Here is a 6,000-nt window from a genome sequence, read left to right on the forward strand (position 1 = left end):
ACACTTAAAGACTGTTTTGGTCCCCTGGTAGGGTTTGGGTATTATAGGGGCCATGGAAGAAGTGTATGCTGGTTGTATCTCTTTGGGTCGCTTCTGCCAAGGGCTGAAAACACTTTTGGATCATTTTTAGTTTAAACTAGTGTGGGTGACCTGCAGCTAGGGCAGTCTGCAGCTGACCCCAAGACTTTCTACAAGATCAGATATGATTCATAGGCTAATAAGACTGCATCAGCAAAACAGATATCCCTGCCTGGGGTGGTAGGTACCTGTGAGTTCTCTGGCAGCTAAGAGGACTGCATGGCCTGCACTGGACTGGTCAACATTAAGGGTTCTGAATTTCACCTAATTCCCTTGGGTCATGCTTCACCTCACCCTCCTCTATGTCTGGTATACCTAAGCCCACAGCTTCCCTAAATAAATCTGTCCAGAACGTAAACCTCCCATGTTCCCCTGGGTTCAGAGTGGAGCAGTTATCTGACTGAGTAGGTCATAGAAAGGATCTGGGGGTCTAAATATCCCTTTAATAAATTGGTGTTTGTACTTACTCCAAACCCCTGTCCTCAGAGATGCCCGGTGCCTCCACTTCCTTAACATTTCTGAGGTATTCTGGCTCCAATCCGCTTGTTCCTCACTGGCTGTAGAACTACATTGCATCATAATGGGTCTGCTGGAGAGGACACAGGAGTACTGTCAGGAGATATGGGTCACTGTGCCAGTATCATTAGGGCCTTGGCTTAGTTTCTCCCTCTGCCCTGGTGTCTTCTGTGAAACAGAATAAATAATACCTAACCCTGCCATCCACCTAGAAATGTTGAGAGGCATAAGGAGATGTCAGCTGTGAAAGCCATCTGTGTTTACAGAAGGGAATGAAAGTCAAATTCAGTCACCATCAGCAATAAGTGAAGCACAAAGACAGAGACTTATCTTAGGCATATCAATTGAACACAGTGCTGACTCTCCATATTTTAAATAATCCACTGTTGGGCTGAGACAGATGTCTGTACCATAGGATTCCTATACAATATCACTGCCCCTTTTGTTTTTGCCTTATGCATCAGTTTACTGGCAGTGTTTTCCTTCCTACTGTGGGACATCCCATGAGACACACCCACCTCTTCCTAATGTCTCTTTATTTTAACCTAGCATATACATGTATCCAAAACAATTGTTAATACAAAGAAAATTTCCATAGGCTATGATGAAATACATAGGACCATATGAAGGTTAATTTAATGTGTCAGCTTGGTTAGGCCACGGTACCCAGATATTTGATTGAAGAGTATTCTAGATGTTTCTGTGAAGATATTTTTAAGATGAGATTAATATTTAAATCAGTAGACTTTGAGTAAAGTAGATTACACTCCATAATGTAGGTGGGGCTCATCCAATCAGTTGAAGGCTTTAATAGAAAAAAAAAAAAAAAGATTGATCTCCCTGGGGAAGACGGAATTCTGCCAGAAAACTGCCTTTGAATTCAAACTGCAACTCTTCCCTGGGTCTCCAACCTGCCAGCCTACCTGCAAATTTTGGACTTGCCAGGCCTCATAATCACATAAGCCAAATCCTTAAAATCAACCAGTCAATCTATATATAGATAGATATTGATGATGATGATATATATATATGTGTGTCTATCAATCAATCAATCTTGATAGATAGATACATATCTCTCTATATCTCTACATACCTATATGTATCTATCTATATCTAATATCTATCTATATCTATATCTATCTATCTATCTACAGAGAGAGACAGAGAGAGAAACTATTGGTTCTATTTCTCTGGAGATCCCTAATACAGACCACAATTCCTGACTATCACAAATGAACTGTTAAATACACTTCTTGTTCTTTTATTCATATTAACTGTCCCTCAGCAGCTTTCCCAATGGGAGTAAATCCCATGACGATATGGATTTTTGATGATCATCTCTCTGTATAGGTGATAGATTCTTGGAGCCAATATCACAAAAATATATCTTCTGTTTGGTTTAGCATGTGTATAGCTATGCCCATTCTCATCCTGTTGTGACTGTAGCAATCAAACGTTCCTATACTCAATAGCCATTGATCATTCCATAACGTATGAGTCTGGATTGGGAATACCTATATTTTCTCACTGAAAAATCATAGACATGAACATGAACTCATATCTTCCCATTCTTTAAAAAAAAATTCAAAACAGTCAAAGAAGGCAGAGTGACAACCCCCCTATAATTAACCTCCTGGTTATTATAATCCCTGTTTCCTTTCAATATATTGCTGTGTAAAGTGTCTGGCACATTGTAAGCCTTTAAGAAATATTGTTGCTTCCAGTCCTGTCTCGCACCTCCCATAGAAGACATAAGTTTTGTCTGAACTAAATGCCAGAGTTAGCAAAACAAGCACTTGAAAATATAAGCCCAAGAAGTGAAATAAACATATGTTAACATTATACCTGTCCCTCTGGTAGGCACTAGAGTGAAGCCCAAGACAGACCTGCTTTAGAGAAACCCACAACTTGATGAGTATTCTTAATTCCTGCCTTATGTCTCAGCTCTCCTTTCAAGGCAGAGAAATTATTTCCTACTGTGTTACATGACAGGAAGAATGGCTATGTACAGCATTATTTCATTCTCTCCCAGATAAAAGGCAACCAGTCTCAGACAGGCTGTCTCAACCTTCCTTTAAAATCAGGACTCATCTATAGATGTAAATATGCACCCAAACTATTTCACATGTTAAATCAGCAGCAGGTCCCAGAACTTTGGTTTTCCTTATTATGTATTGCAGAAATTTGAAAAGGAAGAGTAAAACACATTATGCGGTATTGAGTGGAGGAAATAGATTCTATCTACTCTGACATTATTTCAAACTAGTGGTTCTGCATTGGGTACCTACAATGTTCCAGGCACTGTGTGATCTCTTTTTCCTGCATGACCTCAACTACTCCTCACAACAACCCAATCTAGTGGGTTTTAGTATCCTTATTCTCCTAATGAGGAAGTTGAGGTTTGTGTTGATGAAGCAGTTTGCCCAAATTCACCCAGAGCTAGGCAATGCCTGAACCAAGAATTATCTAAGGTATTTTCTGCCTGCAAGTTCTATGTACTTTCCTCTAAGATGTTCTGCCTGAAGGACACATGGGTCCATATGGTAACCAGATGAGATCTCTCAGTCCAAGCAGACATATGGGGCCTCCATCATCACCATCAGCAAGAAGTTGTGTTGAGTGGGATTCACACATGTGTGAATGACACACTATGATCAGAGGAAAGATGGTGTAATTGGGGACATCCAATAGACCCCGAGGCTATATATTCAAGGAAAGGGCCAGTTGTTTCATTCTTTCTTGACTTTTGATATTGTCAACATGCCTAAAAAATGTTGAATGTGATAATACAGAGTATTCTTCTCACTTAAAAAATTTTAACAGTAATAGATTCAGTATTTTGTCATTTGAAAGGCAGTTAACTCATGGATTCTGGTATTTCCATCCAGATAACCTACCTGACCACTTGAAGGTTTCTTTAGGATTAGCTATTGGTAGTTTTCCAGAGAGGCAGTACAGTGTAGTCTTTGGATGCACAAACGCTAGAGCTGAGGTGCCTGCGCTACTATATCAGGATCTGCCACTTAGTTAGCTGTGTGGGTTGGCAAGTTACTTATTCCTCAACTCTTCCATTTCTTCGTTTCCAAAATAAGGATAACGATACTACCAACGTCATAGGATTTCTGTGGGGATGAAATTAATAAATATATAGAGAGTTTTTATTAATTAGAGCTCTATAAAAATGTTAGGCCCTGTTATTATTGAATGCATTTACATTATGTATTGACACGTGTATGATTTTCCTCCTTTTACTTGTTCATCAAGTGGATTACCTTGCATAATTTCCAAATGGTCTATCATGCATTGATTTGAAAGACATTTATTGTACACTAATATGATCTAGCTGGAGATGCTAGGATAAAATAGTGAGCAAAGTTGGCACTCTTGAACGTTGGCCTTTTGGAGCATTCAGGGGAAGGGGTCAGTTGTGAATCTTTTATTGAGGATAGCCTCAGGTTTCAGGATATGAGTCCAGCTCAATATAGCAGATACCTTTTGAGGTCTTCTGTGTTTTAGTCATTCTTCTAAGCACTTGAGGTAGAGCACTAAACAAGATGGACACAAATCACTGCCCTCATAGAGCTTACATTCTAGTGGAGTGAGAGAGAAGCCATTAACAAACTAAATCTTTAAGGTAAAAAATATATTAGACAGTAAGTGCTATGGAGAAAAGAAAACATTTAGCTTTCTAGACATAGAAAACTTTATAAAGCCCTTCAGGATCCTTGCCAGTCTGGTCAGAGAGTATTATGCTTTAGCTGACAGATTAAGGCAGCAGTGTGATGAGACAATGAAGAGAACCATAAATGTGAAAAGTGTACATAGCTATTACACATGTGCTGCAACCTACACCTTGCATGTTGTAAAGGCAGTAAACTTTGGATGGTTTCTCAACTATTTGTTGACCCATCAGAAAAGATCACTATATCATTTCCAAAAAGTCAGTATAAACCTCATGAAACGGCTTGTCTCTTATTCTGAACTACCTGTAATGCAAAAGCAAATGGAGAGAAACAGGGCTCTCAAAATGGGATGTTCCTGAAAGAGTGATGTCATGTCAACAGGAGGACAGACTAGGAAACTCTAGGCCATCACTCTCATATGGAAATACTAAGTAAACAGCAACATACAGACCAAAGTATCTTTGTGGGAACTTTAGAAACAAGTTAAAGAGTTACAACAACAAAGTAAACCCCCAAATTAAAAAAAAAAGAAAATCCCACTAAAAATGATAGGAAAGTCCATGGCATTTTTTCTTACTCTTGCCCAACCACCTTCCCAGCAGAGCACAAGATGATAAGGAGGTAGCCTCCCAAATTCTCACCGAAAGATCACAAGGCATATGAAGATATACAGATACCTGGCCCATTCAAAGGAATAACATAAATCCCCGGAAACTCAACATAAAAAACCACATGCCTAAGTCTTGCTTGACAAAGAATTTAAAGCAACCACTTTAAATGCTTGATGAGCTGAAGGAGAACACATACAGTAGGTTAAAAGAAATCAGGCCTCTAGAGTTTCTAGTGCTGTTTGCCAAGTTATGGCCCTGTTTGTCCACTGGATCATTTGGCGAGTGGCAGCATCACAACCAGGGGGCCCCCTTCCGAAAACTGTCCTGAAGTGAAAGAGGGAGTGAGGAGGCCTCAGAGCTTTGTCCCCTGGGCCTGGGATCTGTCAGCTGTGGTGGCAGCTACACCCGTCTCTGTATCCCCTGTGGTCACACACCTCTGTGGTCTGCCCTACGTACATTGGGCCAGACCAGATTCATGTCAGGAATGCAGGAAAGCTCTTGACACCTCCAGGAAGACTGTTCTCAGCCCAGACTTGGGAAACATCCAGCTCCTGTCGGGCAGGAGGCTCTGGACTCCATGCTAGAGGAAATAAAAGGATACTGCTCAATGTTGTCCCAGATCAGAGAGTATAGGCACAATAAAGACTTAATGAAAACGTTCTCATTGACTCATTGCTTTTTCAATAAACATTTATTGGGTCCCCACTGTATGTGAAATCCCTGTGTCAGATACTGGGTGTTCCAGAACAAACAAGGCACAGCTCCTGCCCCAGAGGTGAGAGTTTGGGTGGGAGAATCATGCAAATTAACTTACCAGAGGTGACAGTTCAGTTGTGCAAAATGCTGTGATGGGGAAAAGTACCTGGCATGTTTGTGTGCACAGCAGAGCGGGGACAGGTGACCAAGGGCTGGGGTGATCTGGGAACAAGCAAGGGTTCCTTTTGGGGGTAGGAATATCAGAGACCAGAAGGACAAGTGGAAGGTCAAATAGAGAAATAGTGTTTTCAGAGGAGAGCTGTAGGTGCAAAGGCCCTGAGGCAGGGCAGAATTGAAAGGTTTTTGTTATTTTGGGGGGGGGGCGGGGGCGACTGAAGGCAAATTTTAGACATGTT

The sequence above is a fragment of the Pseudorca crassidens genome, chromosome X, assembly GCF_039906515.1.
Source record: "Pseudorca crassidens isolate mPseCra1 chromosome X, mPseCra1.hap1, whole genome shotgun sequence".
In the NCBI taxonomy this organism is placed as follows: Eukaryota; Metazoa; Chordata; class Mammalia; order Artiodactyla; family Delphinidae; genus Pseudorca; species Pseudorca crassidens.